This window comes from Pleurodeles waltl, chromosome 11, assembly GCF_031143425.1.
Source record: "Pleurodeles waltl isolate 20211129_DDA chromosome 11, aPleWal1.hap1.20221129, whole genome shotgun sequence".
Lineage (NCBI taxonomy): Eukaryota > Metazoa > Chordata > Amphibia > Caudata > Salamandridae > Pleurodeles > Pleurodeles waltl.
Window position 1 is genome coordinate 915,568,521 of NC_090450.1, and position 21,483 is coordinate 915,590,003.

At 47.2% G+C, this 21,483-nt stretch overlaps 1 protein-coding gene across 5 annotated transcripts in view; it reads right to left on the minus strand.

Moving 5' to 3' along the window:
- The window catches only part of KDM2B (lysine demethylase 2B), a 715,168-nt gene that overhangs the window by 569,620 nt on the left and 124,065 nt on the right, over positions 1 to 21,483 (minus strand). The window lies entirely within an intron of this gene.

Genomic DNA, 21,483 nt, shown 5'->3' on the forward strand with positions numbered 1-21,483 from the left:
ACTATCCTTGTTAATGGACCAGATTATCTTGCCAGCCGAATCGAGATTCGTGACACACAGATCCACCTCAATCAACCTCCATACGGTCTTTGCGATTCTTCAGTCTCGCCCAGGATCCCCACTGCTATAGCCTTGCTGGGCGCAGAGAAGGCCTTTGATTTGTCTGAGTTGCCATTCTTAGAGGCCACCCTCCACAAGCTCGGGATCCCATGGGACTTTACTGCTCTAACGATGCTACTCTATGCCTCCCTAACTGCGCGCCTCTGGATCAATGGCACACTAACACCATTTCTAGATGCATGCTGCTGCAATGTCCCCTCTGTCCCCTTTTATTCATAATAGCTATGGACCCACTGAAATTGAATTTACAGGAGAGACACCTACATAGAGGGCTACAGTTCAAGACCAGGCCTCTGCTGGTCTCTCTTTATGCAACGATATCCTCCTCTTCCTTCGTTACCCTGCCACTAACCTGAGCCCTGTACTCGCCAAGATTACACGCTATGGCACCTTCTCAGGGTTTCAGATAAATTGAAACAAATCTGAACTCTTTCCCCTGACGGAAGCTACCGCTCCAGTGACCTGCGAATTTCCCTTTACCTGGTGCACAATGAAGTTAAATACCTAGGCGTTTGCATACTTAGAGAACGCAAACAAATAATCTGCCTTAATTATGGCCCCGCTGTGGACAAATTGAACATCCAGATAGAACGTTGGATCAGCCTCCCCTTGTCCAACGTGGGGAGTATTGCATTAATAAAAATGGTGTTACTCCCACTGTTCCTCTATCTATTCATTAACATTCCTATCCCACTCACCAACGCATTCTTCACAATGTTACAGAGCTTGCTTACACGACTGATATGGGCTGGGAAGCATCCACATATATGCTGAGAGATCCTCACACTTCCATATGAACTAGGAGGATCTGGTGTTCCCCACTTCCAATTATATTAACTGACTGCACAGTGCCATTATACTTATTACTTGTACCACCCTGATGCTTGCTTGCCATACAACATACCAGAAAGGGACCTACCTGATTGACTAACCTGCTTCCTTTGGGTATCCAGATAAACACCACAGACGTTCAACCTCTAGCTACACCCTGCTGGGCATGGCGACGTCTAGGACGCCTACTGGCATCCTCCACAATATCCTCCACAATATACTCTCCAGCCCTTCCCCTGAAAGACAATCCTTGGCTCCCGCAGGAGAAGTTTTTCCACCGCACTCTTCAATCCCATCAGTTTTTTACCACAGGCAACCTGTTTCCGGACGGACACGTATTTTCCCAGACGGAGGACCCTTGTTTCATAACAACTACCCAAATGGATAACTTTGGGCCTTATTATGGCCCTGGCGGTCTACTGACTGCCAGGGTCGCGGTGACGGTCAGACCGCCGCCATTGTGGCAGTCCAACTACACCATTACGACTGTAGCAGTAGCACCATGGTCAGACCGCCAGCACTGCCAGTTTTCCTACACAGGATGGTCTGGTGGTGCTGGCGGTGCTTATCTGCCAGGGCAGCATTGCAAGCAGCGCTGCCCTGGGTATTACGACCCCCCTCTCTGCCAGCGGTTTCATGGTGGTTACCCCAAGGATGGCGGAGACGGGGTGCAGGATGCACCCTACGCACTATGGCATTGACACTGGCTCTATTATGAGCCGGCAACAATGTTGTAGGCTGTTTCCCACTGGGCCAGCGAGTGGAAACAGACCCAGTGGAAAACTAGTAATGAGCACGCAGGGAGGCAGCCGCAATGGCGGCAACATACCCATCAGGCCTTCAGCAGACAGGCATTTACGTCCGCCAAAGTCATAATGACCCGCTTTGTCTTTGGTCGTCTCCAGTGTACTCTTCGGACACTTAACCCCATCTATTCCTTCCCCAGCAGACTTTCTTCCACTTACATTAACACCGCTGACTCTAGTGCCGGCCTCCTATCCAAACTCTATCACACATGACTTGCACAGCTTCCACTTAGTGACCAGCAGGTGCGGAAGGCCTAGGGGGCAGATTTGGGATGGGATATTTGTGACAAGGGGTGGTATGCATGTAGTATACAACCACCCAAAGTATCCCTCAATCATAGGCACAAGCTGTTGCATTATACATTTTTACTTAGATTATATGCAACACCTAGCAACCTAGCTAATATTGACCCCACCCTACTCTCTAATTACCTGAAAATGCTTTTGACCATGACTAACATTAGTATTGCACCAGACTCTCAGATGGCCCTCATGGGGAATGTAGAGATTATTCCCAAGCCAATGCAGTGCTTTGTGGCAATGGCCCTACTACTAGCTAAACATGAAATAGTGATGCATTGGAGGTCCAAAACATTACCTGAAACAAAGAGATGGCTTCACAGTGTCATATACTGTGACACCACTAGCAAGATCTTCACATCCTTGCAACCACCCAGTTCCCACCCCAGGGATATATGGCAACCACTCAGTGCTTGCTTATTGGAACTAGAGGACTCTGGACAGACAGGCATCCGGGATAATGGCTGCCCCTCGGACTCGACTATGGTCTCCAGTGGCAACAAGCTTTCCGTGTGATCGTTTATCAGCATGACCGGGGCTGTGAGCGGAGACAGGATTTGTACCCTCCAGATGGCTCATTCTATTGTTTCTTTTAGCTATTGTTGCTTAGATTAATATACCGTTGTATACCTCCTTGTGTCAGGCTTTATATGTTAATGGCCCTCTAACGAGAATGTCATCTGTTTGTATGTGTGTATGATTGCATATGGTTGGAAAAGTTTTTTTTTTAAAAGACACATTTTGATATGCCTATACAATAGTTGACCTATTAAGAAATGTTTCTGCAGCATATTGGAAAGATCACCATTTTTGGATTGAGTACTTTATATGGGCAAACTCCACCCATGACTGAGAACTCCATGATTCAACAAAGAACAAGCCCACGTCTGACATTATTCATTCCATGTGGATTTTTGGAAGCTTGCTGCCAGCACTCTACATCATCCGCTACCTACAGGAGACCCCTCCAGGTCTCCACAGGAGCGGAGAAGCCAGAGTGACTCCAATGATCAGAATGTCCCACTCTCAACGTAGTATGGTGTGCAGGACTGGTGCCATCAGATTAGCTGGGTGTACAGTGCTCTGTCCCTCTTAAATGGAAAAGAGCAAGTCATAAAACGCTAGTGAGCTTTTTTTTTTCTTTTTTTACTAAGCACAAACAAACAAATGAGGGAGAGGTTTTGGGGATGAGGCACCTAAGAGGGAGGATGGGAGGGGCAGAAAGACAGAGGTGGATGGAGAAGACAAACGAAAAACAATGGCCAAACACACAGAGAAAGGAGGATGGGCAGGAGGGAGGGGGTCAGGGAGGTAAATGGACACCATGAGTGGGTAGGAGGGGCTGGGGATGCAATCTGACCACGGAGGGTGGTGGTGTAGTGTAGTGTTCCGTGACGGTCTAGTTGTTTGGAGACCGATCACGGAACACTGACCAGGAAGGGAAGGTTGAGATTCCGGGGAAGACGGAATATATATATAATAAAGTGGAGCGCTGGAGTTTTCAGTTTTTCCCAGCGACTCCAGTTCACATGCAGCAATCGTGTGTGGATCTTTATTTACAACACGAGGCCTGAAACGTGCAACAGAATAGGTGGGAGGAGACTGGAAGCAAGCTGACAACATTGAGCAAGTTGAAGGGGCTGGGGAAGCAAGCTGATAACACAGGGTGGGTGGGAGGGGATCTATCAGCATGCTGACAATGGACGGTGAGTGGGAAGGGATAGGGCACCGTTCGGACAATGAAGGGTGGGCAGGAAGGGCTAGGGAAGCAGCTGTCAAAGGAGGATTGTTGGGTGGAGGCTGGAGAAAAAGCTGACAACGAGTGTGGGATGGAAGGGCTGGGAGAGCAAGCTGGCAACAAAGGATGGGCAGGAAGGCTGATAATGAAGGGCGGGTGGAAGGGGCTAGGAGAACAAGTTGACAAGGCAGCATGGTTATGAGGGGCTTGGGGAAGCAAGCTGACAATAGAAGGTGGGTGGGTGTGGCTGGGGAAGCAAGCTGACAATGGACGTGGGTGTTAGGGGATCCTGTAGCAAGCTGAAAACGGAGTGTGGATGGAAGGGGCTGAAGAAGGAAGTTGACAACAGAGGGTGGGTCGGAAGGGTATGCAAATACAAGCTGATAAACGATGGTAAGCATGAGGGGATGGAGAAGCAAGTTGACAATGGTTTGGGGCAGCACATGGGCAAAGATAGGAAGGAGAGAATGCCGAAGCACATAGACAACAGAAGCAGTGGCCACCGCCAAAAATCACAAGGGGAGGGGTGGGGAGGCAGACACAAGGGGGGGGAAGCAATTAAACGTATCTTCAGGGACGCCACAGCCTCGTTTGTCGCTCCTCTTTCGTCGATGTGGTGTCCCAACATTTGCTGGGACACCAACACAGGCTCCTCAGCAAACCTGCCACTGCTTACATGCTAAACATAGCATGTAAGCAGCGTCAGGATAGGTCAGCGTAGCAGTCACTGCAGCTCAGACACAACCCATGGGATCTGTGCTGTTTCTCCAGCCTAGCTGTGTATACAGCCAGGCTGGAGAACTCTAAGTGCGCATTTGTGTTTGGCCGGCCTGAGACGGCCGGCCAAACACACATGCGCATTTAGGTGCACTCACCCCTCCTCCCCCTCCCGCTTCCCATGGCCTGGTTCAGCCCTGCCCCTCCCTACACTGCTGTGCCAGAAGCAGAAAAATATAACAATAGAAAAATATTGTTTTATTTTTCTGCGTCTGGCTCAGTCAGTGGGGTGACCTTCATTACCCATAGCGAAGGTGCCTCTCCTGAACTGAAGGCAAATAGTTGGGACAGGGAAACACGAAAAATGAAGTGTGGGCGGGGGAATGGGGAAGCAAATGGAGGGTGACCAGGGTTGGGGGATCAAGCAGACAAAGGGTAGTGAGAAATCAAGAACAAGCGAATGTGGGTTGGGAGCAAGCAAGAATGGCAACTGAGAAAGGGCGAGAAAGAGGAACACGGAGGGGGAAGAAATACACAAACGAGACAGCCGAAACACATGCAGTCTCGTAGTGTGCTTAAACAAAAAGAAAAAAGTAACCCCTGAAAAATGAAAATGGAAGAGCACAAGTAATGTGTCCAAGCTCTAGGACAGGGACAAATAAAAGAAGCAGAAGGAAAACCTATTGAAGTTGATAAATAAGAAGCAAGCAAATTAGAGTGACAATGAAGCCAACCAATGTTAAGCAGAGGGTGGGCTCTAAGCCCAATCGAAGCCAACAATATGCCTCGCAACAGACATTGTTTGTGCTGTCTTAAGTGAGAAGTAATAAAAACTAGCTATTGCCACTGCAATAAGTTATATGAATGTTAAATTATATGTCTTGGAGACTGGGGGATCTGTACTCATTCTCCTCTTGGACAGCTAGTAACATGAGGGTGATACTATTTTGAATTATTTTTTACTTTAGGATTTTGTTTTTTGCAAACCTGAGATTCAAGATATGAAAATGAGTTACTCACCTGTAACTGTGGTTCTCCAGTATTGGTATCTTTCATAGATTCACATGCTTGAATCATTCCCCGTCGTCGAAGTGGGAGTCCCACGGTACATAGAAAGCAATAATTTGAGATTTTTTTTTATTTTTTATATTGAAGTCAATAGGAGAAACACATTCAATTGTAGAACTATCAGCCTCTTTAGAAAGAGCCCAAATTTCAGCCAATCAGGCGTGACCACCCCTTTAGAATCCTCAGCACAGAGGCTCAGTCTCTCAGATTTCTCCGCACTAGAGATTACCGGGAAAAAAACAAAGGAGGTGAGCCCCTCTGGGGAGGAGGGTGGGTCGCATGTGAATCTATGAAAGATACCAATACTGGAGAACCACAGTTACAGGTAAGTAACTCATTTTCTTCTCCAGTATTGGGGTATCTTTCATAGATTCACATGCTTGAATCAGAGTAGCCAGCAGTAAGAAAAAATGTTTGATTTCTGTACACCAATAGTATGCCTGTGAATAACGCATGCTATCTGAACTCATATAGGTAATTAACATTTGCAAATCAACCGTTAACCATATTACCTATATAAACTATATATATATATATATATATATATATATATATATATATATATATGTATATTAAAAATATATATATATACATCCCTATATATATATAAAAATATATACATATACACACACACACACATAGATATATGTATATACATAAAGAACGAGTTACTTACCTTCGGTAACGACTTTTCTGGTGGATACATTAGCTACCTGTGGATTCCTCACCTAATGAATACTCCCATGGCGCCAGCATTCAACGGAAATCTTCTTCCTAGTCTCTGCACGTCGACGAGGACGTCACTCTAGCCCACGCGACGCCGTCTGACGTCATACAGGCAATAAGAGGTCCTCGACGACGTGACGACGTCAGTACCAACATTTGTTACGTGCATGAGAACAACCACCCAATGCAATGAAAGAGCAAGGCAACATCACATAACCTTGTAAAATACACAATATTGCATAAATTTAATATAACGAACAAATATATGCAAATCATGTATGTACACAAAGATATATACATATATATATATATATATACAGATAATATACACAAGTATCCATATATACAACGTCTATTGCAACCTTGAAGACCAAGAGGAGCGCACTCAAGGATTACTTGGTAAGACCAGAAAGGCAACGGGGAGGCGCGTGGGACCGTGAGGAATCCACAGGTAGCTAATGTATCCACCAGAAAAGTCATTACCGAAGGTAAGTAACTCGTTCTTCTGATTGATACAACTACCTGTGGATTCCTCACCTAATGAATAGAGTCCCAAAGCAGTACCACGCCCGGTGGCGGGTGCCTAAATGGTCAAACCAAGAAATCCTGCAGCACTGACCGTGCAAAATGGCCGTCCCTTCTGACCTCAGAGTCCAAACAGTAATGTTTCGCAAAAGTGTGAAGGGACGACCAAGTTGCGGCCTTGCAGATGTCAACCACAGGAACACCCCTGGCCAAGGCCGAAGTGGCCGACTTAGCTCTGGTGGAATGAGCTCTAATGCCCTCAGGAGGGTCCTTCTTTGCCAAAGAGTAACAGATTTTAATGCAAAGAACCACCCACCTGGAGAGTGTTCTCTTGTGGACTGCCTTTCCTCTCCTCTTGCCCACGTACCCGATGAACAGCTGATCCTCCAGCCTGAAATCCTTTGTTCTATCAATAAAGAAGCTCAACGCCCTCTTTGGGTCCAGACGGTGCAGTCTTTCTTCCTCTTTAGAAGGATGAGGCGGAGGATAGAACGTGGACAAAGTAATTGTCTGAGCCAAATGGAAGGGTGAAACAACCTTCGGGAGGAAAGCAGCCTTGGTCCTCAATACCACCTTATCCCCATAAAAAGTTGTATAAGGGGGCTTTACCGATAAGGCCTGCAACTCACTCACTCTCCTTGCAGATGTTATAGCTACCAGGAAAACTGTTTTTATAACCAAATACCTTAAGGGGCAAGAATGCATAGGCTCAAAAGGGGACCCCATAAGGAAAGTCAGGACCAAGGACAAATCCCATTGCGGCATAACGAATGGTTTTGGAGGATATTTATTTAGAAGACCTTTCAAGAATCTGATAACAATAGGGGATTTAAATAACAATGGTTGGTCTGGAAGACAAATGAAGGCTGACAAGGCCGACAAATAACCCTTAATGGTAGCCACTGCACAACCTTTCTGCGCTAGAGAGAGAGCAAAAGACAAAACGTCCAATAGATGAGCATGTAAGGGATCAATCTGCCTCTCTCCACACCACGCAACAAATTTAGACCACCTATTAGCGTAGATAGATTTAGTGGAGTGTCGCCTGGCCGCTAATATAACATCCACTACATCAGGCGGGAGAGAGAAGGAACTCAGGTTGCCCCGTTCAATCTCCAGGCATGTAGGTGCAGACTCTGGAGGTTGGGGTGTAAAACCTGCCCCTGCGACTGCGAGAGGAGGTCTGCCCTGAAAGGGAGACGGAGCGGAGGGCACATTGAAAGTTGGAGAAGGTCGGAGTACCACACCCTCCTTGGCCAATCCGGAGCTATTAAGATGACTAGCGCCCGGTCTTGGCGAATCTTCCTCAATACTCGAGTAATCAAGGGTATGGGAGGAAACGCGTAAAGCAACTGGCTGCACCAGGTTATTTGAAACGCGTCCCCTAACGCTCCCTGCATCGGATACTGGAGGCTGCAGAATAACGGACAATGCGTGTTCTCCAGAGTGGCAAACAGATCTACCTGAGGAAACCCCCACCTTTGGAAGATCAAACGGGCTTGATCTGGATGGAGACGCCACTCGTGGTCTGCCGAGAATTGGCGACTGAGACTGTCCGCACGTACATTCAAGACCCCGGCCAGATGATTTGCTACCAAGCAAATCTGATGGTCCTTTGCCCAGGACCATAGTCGAAGAGCTTCTCTGCAGAGAAGGTACGACCCTACTCCTCCCTGTTTGTTTATGTACCACATCGTGGTAGTATTGTCCGTCAGGACCTGTACCGACTGACAACGAAGGGAAGGGAGGAAGGCCTTGAGAGCCAGACGTACAGCCCATAACTCTAACAGATTGATATGAAACATCTGCTCCTCTGGAGACCAAAGGCCTTTGATCTCCAGATCCCCCAGATGAGCTCCCCACCCTAGAGTGGAAGCATCCGTTATGACCGTGGCCACTGGTGGCGACTGCGCGAACGGCTTTCCTTGTGAAAGATTGTTGCTCGCAATCCACCACTTCAAGTCCACAGCAGCATCTCTGGAGATCTTGACAGCACCTTCTAGATCTCCTTTGTGTTGAGACCACTGCCTTCGGAGGCACCACTGAAGAGCCCTCATGTGCCAGCGAGCATGCGTGACCAACAGAATGCAGGAGGCAAACAGACCGAGCAGACGAAGGACCTTGAGGACTGGAACTACCGCTCCATTTCGAAACATTGGAACCAATTCCTGAATATCTTGAATCCGCTGAGGCGGAGGAAAGGCTCGACTCAATGTCGTATCCAGTACTGCCCCTATGAACAGGAGGCGCTGAGAGGGCTCCAGGTGAGATTTGGGCTCGTTCACCGAAAAACCCAGGTCGAACAACAACTGAGTCGTTGACTGCAGATGATGCGACACAAGCTCCGGCGACTTTGCTTTGATCAACCAGTCGTCCAAGTAAGGGAATACTGCTATCCCTTTCCTTCTGAGCTCTGCCGCAACCACCGACATCACCTTCGTGAAGACTCGAGGTGCTGAAGTAAGACCAAACGGAAGGACCGCAAACTGATAGTGCTGCGATCCCACCATAAACCGGAGATACTTCCTGTGTGACTTGAGTATCGGGATATGAAAGTAAGCATCCTGCAAGTCGACAGACACCATTCAATCTTCCTTGTTCAGCGCCAAAAGCACCTGAGCTAGGGTCAGCATCTTGAACTTTTCCTGTTTGAGGAACCAATTCAAGATCCTCAGGTCCAGGATTGGTCTCAACCGACCATCCTTCTTGGGAATCAGGAAATACCTTGAGTAACAACCTCGACCCCTTTCCTGCTCTGGGACCAACTCTACCGCGCCCTTTGAAAGGAGGACTTGTACCTCCTGTTCTAGCAACAGGAGGTGTTCTTCTGAACAATAAGACGGGCGGGGCGGGATGAGGGGCGGGAACTCCCGAAAAGGAAGGGTGTAGCCTTTTCCCACAATACTGAGAACCCAAGTGTCTGTCGTAATAGTCTTCCACTTGCGGAGAAAATGCTGTAATCTTCCCCCTACAGGAGAGGAGTGAGTGGGAAATGGTGGAAGCCTAAGGCTGCTTTCCCTGCTGCACCCCTCCAGAGGACGAGGAAGAGGCAGAGTGCTGCTGAGAGGCTCCTCTGGTGCGGGCCCTCCCTCTCCCTCTGAAAGATCTATAGGGATGGGAAGAGGTAGGTTGCTGGAATCTCCCCCGAAAGGAAGAGGAGGAAGAGCCACGCCCAAATCCCCGAAACCTCCTGAAAATCCTGGAAGAGGCAGAGGAAGAAGGAGCTTGGAGTCCTAGCGATTTGGCTGTGGCCCTGCTCTCCTTAAAACGTTCCAAGGCCGAATCTGCCTTGGCGCCAAACAGCTTGTCCCCATCAAAAGGGAGATCCAATAGGGTTGACTGCACATCTGCAGAAAACCCCGAATTACGGAGCCAGGCCTGTCTCCTTGCCACCACAGTCGTGCCCATTGCTCTGGCCACCGAGTCGGTCGTGTCCAGCCCAGACTGAATAATCTGGGTCGCAGCAGCCTGGGCATCTGAAACAACATCCAAAAGACCCTGGGGAAGCTCCGTAAATGATGAGGAAATGTCATCCATAAGAGCATGAATATATCTCCCCAGGATACAAGTTGCGTTGGTGGCCTTCAACGCCAGACTGCAGGACGAAAAGATTTTCTTGGACTGCGCATCCAGTTTCTTCGAGTCTCTGTCCCCAGGCACCGTCGGGAAAGAACCAGGTGCTGATTTGGATGAACAGGAGGCCTGCACCACCAAGCTCTCCGGTGTAGGGTGCCTAGAAAGAAAGCCAGGGTCAGTTGGTGCAGCTCGATACCTCCTGGCTACGGCTCTATGAACCGCTGGGGAAGATACTGGTCTCTTCCACACCTCTAGCACCGGATCCAGCAAAGCGTCATTAAAGGGCAATAGAGGCTCTGCCGCAGCTGAGGCCGGATGAAGCACCTCTGTCAGAAGGTTCTGTTTTGTCTCTGCCACCGGCAAAGGCAGGTCCAGAAAACTAGCTGCCTTCCGTACCACTGCGTGAAAGGAAGCAGCCTCCTCCTTCCCCTGGAGACGAAAGATCCCACTCAGGGGAAGTGTCCAGCCCACTGGCTGTATCTAGACCATGCAGTCCATCACCCGAGTCCTCTAGTTCTCCTTCTTCCAGGACTCGTTGGTACTCCTGCTCCTCTAATAAACGGAGAGCACGTCTCCTCGAATGAAGCCTCTGCTCGATACGCGGAGTCGACAATGCCTCCGCCGAAGATCGGTGCCGATCTTCAGAAGCCACTGACGCCGCATCCGGCGCCACAGGTAACTTCGGCGCCGATGAAAGAGCACTCGGAGCGGATGGACCCACCGGAGTCACAGGACGAAATCCCGACGTCGACGGGATGGAAATCTCCGGGGCCAATCCCTCCGAAGCCACCGGAGCGGCCACCGGCGCCGACACCGGCGCCGAGCCCACATTCCCAAAAGGGAGAAAGGGCATAAAGGAGCACCCCCTGGAGCCATCTGTTGGAAGATGGTATACATCGTATTTAGGAATGCAGTACTATCGGCTCCAGGGGTGGGAAAAGCCGGATACTGGGGTGCCTGTATCGAAGGCGACCCCGACGCCGGCCTCGACGTCTGCGAAGCCGGGGACAACACCAGAGGCTGCACCACTTCAATCACCGACGCCTGTCCAGGTGAAGTCGGTGACGCCGGAGAGGGCAACGGCGTCGATGGATGCGGCGTGACCGTGGGACTGACCTCCCAAGTCCTCCGGCGCCGATCCGAAGACCTGGAATGAGCCTCATTGCTCGAATGGCGCCGTGATTCTCTACGGCGCCGGGAGTCTCGATGACGCCGATGCCTTGGCGAAGAAGACTTCTTATGATGTTTTTCTTTTTTCGACTTCGCCATAAACAACTTCGCCTCACGTTCCTTGAGGGCCTTTGGATTCATGTGCTGGCATGAATCGCAAGTCGAGACGTCGTGGTCGGAGCTTAAACACCAAAGACAGTCGGAGTGAGGATCCGTAACTGACATCTTGCCCCCACACTCACGACAAGGCTTAAAACCCGACTTTCTCTGCGACATTATTACTGCAGCGAAGGACTACGCAGCAAAAAATACACTGTAACCACGAAAGTAACAGTTGCTCCCTCGAAGATAACCGTTTCGAATGTACGGAAAAAAGGGAACTGACGTCGGCACGTCGTCGAGGACCTCTTATTGCCTGTATGACGTCAGACGGCGTCGCGTGGGCTAGAGTGACGTCCTCGTCGACGTGCAGAGACTAGGAAGAAGATTTCCGTCGAATGCTGGCGCCATGGGAGTATTCATTAGGTGAGGAATCCACAGGTAGTTGTATCCATCAGAAATTATCCTTCTAACAGTACATAGAGGATGGAGGGTAAGAGGTTATTGGCTCACCTTATGCAAATAAATTACGTAATATTGCTTGTCCTACTGCAGCATCCATTCTGTCCGTAGCTTCTAGGCAGTAGTGCTGGGTAAAAGTGTGAGCACGTGTCCATGTTGCCGCCCTGCAGATCTGGTTCAGAGGGATTCCAGCAAACAGAGCTGCTGGATTGGATACCGCTCTAGTGGAGTGCGCTCTGACACTGGATGATAATGGCTTCCCTGCCAACTGGTGGCACAACTGTATGGCAGAAGAGATCCAGCGCGCTATGGTCTGCTTCGTAACGGCTTTACCTTTATTGGTCTTTCCATAACTGATAAATAGTTGTTCAGATTTACGGAAGTCGCTTGTCCTTTGTATATAAAATTTTAAACAGCGTTTAACATCTAGAGAGTGTAGAGCTCGTTCCGCTGCAGTTTGTGGATTTGGAAAAAATGCTCTGAGAACCACCGGTTCATATAGGTGAAAAGATGATGGAACCTTAGGTATAAATTTTGGATTAGTTCTCAAAATGACCACCTCTGGCTTGAATTGGAGGAAAGGTGGAGAAATTGTGAAGGCTTGGATATCGCTGACCCTCTTCGCTGACGTCAAGGCTAGAAGGAGGGCTGTTTTAAAAGAAATGAATTTGAGATCCACCTTATGAATGGGTTCAAACAGATGTTTCATTAATTGGGAGAGCACAATGTTCAAATGCCACTGCGGCGCAGGACGATGAATTGGTGGAAACATCCTAAACAAACCCTTGAGAAATTGCTTTATTATTCTGGACGAACATAGAGAAGGTGACTGAGATGTCCGTCGGAAACGGGATATGGCAGCCAGGTGCACTCTGATAGATGAATGTGAAAGGCCGGATTTAGCCAAATGCAATAAATACTGCAGAATCTGTTCCGGAGAAGACCTTAGAGGATGAACGTTGGAAGTTGAGCACCATAAGCAAAACCTCTTCAACGTGAACTTATACGTTCGGTTTGTAGACTGAGCCCTTGCACAGGCAAGCACCTCCCTGCAATCTGGAGGGATATCTAGTCCATCGAATTCATAGAATTCAGGAGCCAGGCTGATAAACGAAGAGATGTCGGGTTGGGATGACGAACCTGACCCTGGTTCATTGTTAACAATTCCGGTATGGTCTTTAGTCGAACGTGAAGTTGTTCCGAAAGTAATAGAAGCTCTGTGAACCAGAACTGGCGTGGCCATCTGGGAGCAATTAATAGAACCCTGCATGGTTCCCTCTTCATCTTTTGCAGAAGTCTCGGGATGAGTGGAAGCGGGGGAAAAGCGTATGCATAAATCCCTGAACATCTGATCAAAAACGCATTCCCCTTTGATCCCTTCTGCGGTCACCAGCTTGCGAAGTGTTGGCATTTCTTGTTGTCTCTGGTCGCGAACAGATCTAGACTGGGTTTGCCCCAACGACGAAAGAGACGGTCGAGAACTGACTGATTGAGTTCCCACTCGTGGCAGCTGGTTCGAGTCCTGCTTAGGGCATCTGCCCAGGTGTTGGTGATCCCTGGGAGATGTTCTGCTCTGATGGAGATCCGATGTTGAATTACCCAATGCCACAGCTTTTGCGTCTCTAGAGATAATGCTCGAGATCTCGTGCCTCCCTGTTTGTTGATGTAGTGCATGACCGTGGTATTGTCTGTTCTTATCAAGACTGAAGAATTCCTGATGTTTGTGAGGAAGGATTTGAGTGCTAAGGCAACCACTCTTAACTCTAATACATTTATGTGGAGAGTCGATTATTGAGTGGACCATTTCCCCCTCACTGAAAGATCCTGCAAATGAGCACCCCAACCCTCTAGGGATGCATCTGTTGTTATTACGTGCATGGTCTTGTCCTTCAGAAATGACAGACCGTCTGAGATGAGGGGAGTATCCTTCCACCACTTGAAAGCCTGCTTTGCTGATGGGGTTATTCGGATTACATCGTCGAAAGAGCCTTTTATTTGTTTCCATTGATTGTCTAATTGCTGTTGAAGTGTCCTCATGTGCAGACGACAGTTTTTTATCAGTGGAATGCAAGACGATAGTATCCCCAGAAAAGACTTGTAAGTCCGCACTGAAGCGGACTTTCTTTTGCTGAGACGTGATGCTAAGTCTCAAAGTTTCTTTCGCCTGTCCTGTGAAGCAGAGGCTTTCGCGTGAACAGTGTCCAAGATGGCTCCTAGAAAAGTGATGTTCTGGGTAGGATCTAGGTGAGACTTGGGGTAATTGACTGTCAAGCCCAAAGCTCCTAAAAGGGATAGACATGTCTCTGTGTCTCTGGCAGCCTTCGATGTTGTTCGTGCCTTTATTAGCCAGTCGTCTAAATACGGGAACACTTGTACCCCTAATTGTCTGAGGTGGGCTGCCACCGGTGCCAAAACCTTGGTGAACACTCTTGGGCCGACCTGAGGCCAAAAGGCAACACTCTGAACTGGTAATGAATGCCTGCAAACCTGAATCGCAAGAATTTCCGATGATTGGGGTGAATGGGAATGTGGAAATATGCGTCCTGAAGATCTAACGATGTCATAAAGTCCCCTCGGTTGAGCAGGCGCAGGACGTCTTGAAGGGAGATCATGCGAAAAGATTGTTTCTTGAGGTATTTGTTGAGCGAACAAAGATCTAAAATAGGCCTCCAGTCCCCTGTCTTCTTCCGGATAAGGAAAAAGCGGGAGTAAAAACCTGTTCCCCTCTGGCTCCTTGGTACGACCTCTATTGCTCCCTTTTTTATTAAAATAGCAATCTGATCCATAAGCTCGTTGAGATGGGCTGGCGGGGGACCTCTTGGTGGGACATGAGGGGGAGGTTGACTGAATTCCAGTGTATGTCCTCGGTTGATAATATCCAGTACCCATTTTTCTGAAGTTATTCTGGACCACTGGTGTAGAAATTTGGAAATTCTGCCCCCTATAAGAGTGTTGATATAGGGGCTGGGTGCAGACACTTGATGAGGGTCAGTGCTTCCTTGCTGTCTCCTTGGCCTTGAAAGCCGACTTTCCTCTTGTTTGTTGCCTGAAGTGAGCGGATGAAGGTTGACGAAAGGAATGCGGTTGTTGCTGGACAAAGGTTGATCGAAATTGACCTTGGTAAGAGGAGTAATGATGATATGGTTGAGAGCCTCCTCTATATGAAAAGGTTCCTCTCCCTCTCGCTCCCCGAAAGGGCTGTCTTTTGTATTGTAGCGTTGCCAGTGATCTGGCTGTCTCAGTGTCTACTTTAATAGACTGCAACGCATCATCGACATGCTTGCCAAACAAAAGCTCGCCATCATACGGCATGCCCAGAATCTTTAATTGCACTTCAGGCCTAAAAGAAGTAGCTTTGAGCCACCCCTGGCGCCTGAGTACTGCCGCCCCGGCCAACTGGCGAAAACCTGTAGAGGAAACATCAATGGCAGAGTCTATGATTTCAGCCGAAATCTTTTCACCTTCTTGTAGAATCCTACGTGCTTCTACTCTTCTGTCATCAGGTAACATGTCTATAAATTGTGACATGTCAGACCACATCTGGCGATCGTATCTCCCCAGGATTGCTAGAGAGTTTGCTGCTCTAACAGTGGTGGCCGCCATAGTTGAAAACTTTTTCCCTATGGAGTCCAAACGACGTCCATCCTTGTCTGGGGGGGCAGTCAGAGATGCCGATGGATTCCTGGACCTCCTCTGAGCTGCCTGCGAAATGACCGAATCCGGTTTAGGATGGCTAATCAAACATGCTGGGGAATTGTCTGGCGCCTTATATTTCTTCTCAAGTCTCGGCAAGACTGCAGGAATGGAGGATGGAGTCTGCATGACCTTTAGGCCTTCCTCCCAAATGAAATCAACAATGGGTATGGCCCTTACAGACTTCCTAGTATCTTCTTTGAAGTCATAAAGAAAACAGTCTGACTGCTTCGAAGTAATTGGCAGCTGGAATCTTTTCGCAGCTCTTTCCATGACACTATGGAAGCCACCAATGTCCTGCGGTGGAGAGTCCACGGGTGGTGGTGTAGAAGGAGATGGAGTTTGGATCTGATACTCATCCCATTCAGGAATGAGAGAGTCCGAGTCCTGTATCTCACCTTCTTCTCGCTCGTCCTCGCTGAAGGTGAAGCAATACCCTGAGCAGATGAAGGTGCTGTGGTAGGGTCCGGAAAATCTGAAGGTCTAGCCAGAGTGGACACTGGTGTCTGTGGAGGTTGTACCGGGGTAAAAGAACCAGGTGGAGGAAATCTCGAATAATAATCCTGCATCATCTGTTGAAGGTTGTTTATCAACGAGACCGGCATCTGAACTGTCTGTTCTTGTTATCCTTGAAGTTGTAGATGACTTTGATCCTGCTGGTCCGAATAAGGCTGGAGATCCTCCTCTTCATCCTCCTCTTGGCACTTAATGCGTAGTTCAGATGGACTACGTCCCACCGGAAAAAAGCCATCATCAGAATAAACATCATCGTCATCATCTTTGTCAGCAAATAGATGCTGCAGAGGAATTGGTGTGACCTTACTGGGCGATGTATGTGATGGAAGCAATAGAGAAGACTTGCTCTTTATAGGTAAAATTATCTGCGGTAGGTAAGGAGATGCTATAAAAATGAGGATAATGAGTCGTCGACGGAGCACTCGTCGATGGTGTTCTCGTCGACGGTGTAGGCGTCGACGGAGCCGTCGTCAGTGGAGTCGCTATCGGTGCCGCCAGCGTCAACGAAGTTGCCGTCGACGATGTCAATATTGCCACGCTTTCCGTCAACGGGGTTGCCGCCGACGGGGTTGTCGTCGACAGGTGCGTCGTCGGTACTTTCGTCGGTGAAATCGACGGAGATTTTCTGAATTTACTCGTCGATGAATGCGTCGACGGTAAAGATTTCAGCTTCTTACCCGTCGACGGCCTCTTTGTGATCTTCAGGGTGTGAGACGACGATGGACCATACTTCAAACTCACCGACGTTATCGTCGTAGATGACAGCGGAGACGAAATTACTATCATCGGTGATGGAGGAGCCGTAAACGTGGCCGTCGCTGTAGTCGTCGACAAAGGAAGGCCTGTCGTCGACGAAGCGCTCGTCGACGGTGTAGATTTTCTGGACGCCGACGATGGCAGTGAACTTGAAGGCTTTTTGAGCTTCTTTGATGAAGAAGCAGGTGTGGATGGTTCTGAGTGAACCTTGCCACATGCTACCTTGGATGTTGAAGGTAGTTCCTCCAGCTTGTCCTTAAATGCATGCAGCTTCTTAGCTGACTTACTGCTCTTGAGGGATAGGCTCTCCACAGACCTCTTCCTTTTCTTTGAGGTTACTGAAGTGTCACTCTCCTCCTCCTCAGAAAGGGCTATCCTGGCCTTTCTTTTCTGGAGCCAAAGTAGGAGCCTGGCTTCTCTGTCCCTCAGAGTCTTGTTGGGAAAGGTCCTGCAGATCTTACAGTCCTTGACCTTATGCTCTGGATGTAGGCAGTAGATACATTCCTTGTGAGGGTCCTCACAGTGAAGTCTCAATTTTCCACAGGTCCCACAAGGCCTAAACAGACCTTTTCTTACTGTAGACATGATGGAAGAATTCTGCAGTAAGAGCAAAGTGAAAGTTTCTAAGAATTTCTCTTGAAGAGATAGAAAACTGAGCAGAGCTCAGGGAGACTCCCTTACACACGACGTGCGGTAGAAAATCTGAGAGACTGAGCCTCTGTGCTGAGGATTCTAAAGGGGTGGTCACGCCTGATTGGCTAAAATTTGGGCTCTTTCTAAAGAGGCTGATAGTTCTACAATTGAATGTGTTTCTCCTATTGACTTCAATATAAAAAAAAATAAAAAATAAAAAAATCTCTAATTATTGCTTTCTATGTACCGTGGGACTCCCACTTCGACGACGGGGAATAATTCAAGCATGTGAATCTATGAAAGATACCCCAATACTGGAGAAGGTGCCACTCCCACTCCTTACTCCCATTTGCAGACATTAGGAAGTAGCTTGAACAACAACCTTTGAATCATTTCTAATGTGGGGGCTCTTTCCGGGACTCTCTATTAGTATCACTATTTACCAACATAGGGAGATAATGTTTTTCATTAAGATCTTTATGTGATAATTTGGGAGAGATGTAGATGGAGGTGGATTGGTGTTGGCTTCACTCCGTCAAAAACTATGTGCAGGACCCATCGGGGTCAAAGATGAACCTCTTCAAATAGTAAAATGAAGCCGCTACCCACTTTCTGACCAGAGATTTGTGGCAGGTTCTCCAGTAGGTTTGGAAATGTATGTTCGTTTCATGCATACAATATTCCTAAAAACTTATTTTAAACATATGAATGTAACAAAAAAAACACAACACATACATTATTCCATAAGGTCAAAATATACATCTCGCACACAAAGAATCATTTTCACATAACATAACAAGGCTCGTGTAGGTATCACGACAATCTGTAGATCAAAAGACAGCAATTCTACTGTTGAAAATGACCAGAATGAACATCTTATCCAGTCTTTCTATAAAAGGTAAGGTGCGGAAAAAACCTGAGTTGAAAATGCAGTACTAGTCCTGCTCATCTCTCCTCAGTCCCTCTGTACTATATTATGCATAGCAGTCAAAAGATAATATGTGAGTGTGAACACATTTAAATACACAGTTTTAAACAAATGATAATGCAATATTTAATCAATCAGGAGCGGCTCACTTGTAATGTCCTTCAACCTTCAATTTTCTAATACACATCATTCACAAAATAATAATCAAAATCTTTATTGCCCATCTTTAAAGATATGGGTGACTGGCAAATTGACAAAATAGGAGAAGCTAATGTTTATTGAATCAGCACTGGACTAGTTCTATACCATAATACCAGGTGACTGACATTTCCTTACTGTCTATGCAGGAGAACAAACCATTTATTTTGGACAATAGATGATATGACACACAAAGCATAAAATGTATAATTGCCTTTCTTTCCCGCAACGTCCAATCACAAAGTCTTTGGCATGGTCAAACAACATGTCCTTGCTTTGTTGCCCTTTCACCTAAGCAATCTCACTTTAGAAACTCACCCAGCAAGCTTCCCATGAACTGCAGCCCCTTTCTATAGATCTGCAACAAGGCAAGCTGCAATAAAATGCAGATAGTTTCTGCAGTTTGGATCTGCCTAATCCCCCACTTCTGCAGGGTGGAAACATTGCTGAGGAGATATCAGAAGGATGTGACTCAGCTATTCTACAGCTATGCTTTTGCCACTGTCTGCATCAGTAACATCAGTGATTACAAAGAAAAGTCCACTCGGCACTCTAATGGATTGTACGCTTTAAGGGAAGAAAGATACTGAACATACACAACCCATATGATTGTTAGACTGAACTAAGGTGGGCACCTTTAAAAATCACCCACAAGCAGCACACTAGGTGGAGAGACGAGGTCATGTGACCGGCTGGGAATCCATCACTAGTGACCTGTCAATGCTTCTGAGCACACCTGGAAAGAGCATTAGTAGTGACACCGTAAACCTTTAAAAAGTAATGGTGCTCCAAAAAACACAGCTGCACTGTCCTACATGTTAACAGCTAGGACATGTCACAAATGAATCAACAGAACAACAACATCTACAGCAAGACCCTACTAGCACAATCCATATTCTGACAAAGGAAATGGGAACAAGATCTGGGGGTATCAATTACTGGGAAGCAGTGACAGATGGCCTGCATGCACATTAAAATATGCTAAATGCAAATGTGTAACTGGTTCTATAAAGGTATGCAACCATGTGGTATATCACTCACTTCTCACACCATCAGTACATTTTATCTATGTTACATCTCAAATGGCCAATTTGAATTTGCGTTGATACTGCACTCATGCATCTAATCAAGAAATGCCAGTTGGTCTCTGCGTTTTGGGCCACAGAGACTTTGCATATTTCTAGGAAACACCTTGTCATAGGACCCATTCCAGAAACTGGATGTGACGGAAGGAGTTCTTAAGGTAAAGCTTGATACTCACAAAGGCCAGAATAGCTTTTAATTAAATGTGAAAGTGCTCTCCTTGTACTGTTTAGGAGTCTAGCTCTCTGAAGTGGTGTGCAAGAGAATTTTGGGGAAATAGTGCATTCAAAGCAGGTGGCAGCTGAACTGCCTATAGAGCATACATGTATAGAGGAGAGGCTATAGACCTACAATATGAATAAAGTCATTTGACTGTCGTATCCTAAATCCACATGAAGTAAAAAGCAATCTGAAAAGATTATTAATTGCCTACAGGTTTGGCCATAAACTCAAACACGTCATATGCACAAAATCCCATCAGAACTGAGTGATCCTCCTACTGAACTCTTTAACTGACTTCTGGTGGAGTACTCACACTCAGCAGCATATGTTCCATCTCCCGGTGAGACATCTCAATAATGCTCCTCTCACTGAGCAGTTATCTCACACCAAAGTATCATGCAGACCTCATAAGAATGCTGTTATGAGGTGTACATACTGTTAAGCAGTAGCTGCCCCAGGATCAGGTCATGCTTTGCTATGGGAAAAGTGCACCATGCAATTAGTGGCCCTGGAATGTTGTATGTATCACCTAGTTCAACTGAACAGGCCCTGCAATGAGGCGTTGACTTAATAGTTAGATTTTTTTGTGTAACAACCCTGAATAAAAAGTTCAATTCAGTAATTGTGTGGTGTAGAGGTCATCTGTTGCCTCAGATGGACTGATGGTTGTGCCCACGGAATATCAGAGTACCTAATACCCCTTTAAATTCACACATGTTGCATTACTTTGATATAATTTCAGCAGCCTTATCTTTATACGATAGTGGCGCGCAAGACATTGAATCCACAAACAAAACAAGCTTGCTCTGAATCTGCTGAAGCAAAGGATGACATAACAAAGGCATCACAGGGTTGTAAGATGGTCTCTCTGAACCAAAGATGGCCAGCATGGCTGTTGAAATGCCCAGACATGCTTATCACAGGCACTAAGAGACATAAAGCTCATGTCTTGGGGTTGGAGCTTTTTCTACAATTACTACTGGTCCTAACAAAGAGTCAGATTGCTCTCTGGACCTCTTTCTTTTTTCCTTATGTTCATCATAGGATGAAGAGGGGATCTTTGGTGCTTCCTGAGCATTTTCCTCCTTTAGTTGACCAGTTTGTAGAAGATGCCCGGGATTTTGATGTGAGACTACTCTCCTCCATTTCACAAACATTTGAACTTCCCTTTATCCAACAGCCTTAGAGTACATTACAGCATACAGTTCACAAGAATGGTCCTCCAGGAACCACGAGCACTAGATCAGTTACTAACATGTTGCCTCGGCTAATGCCACTGGTTTTGATGCCTGAGTACTTAGAATGAATAAATTAAT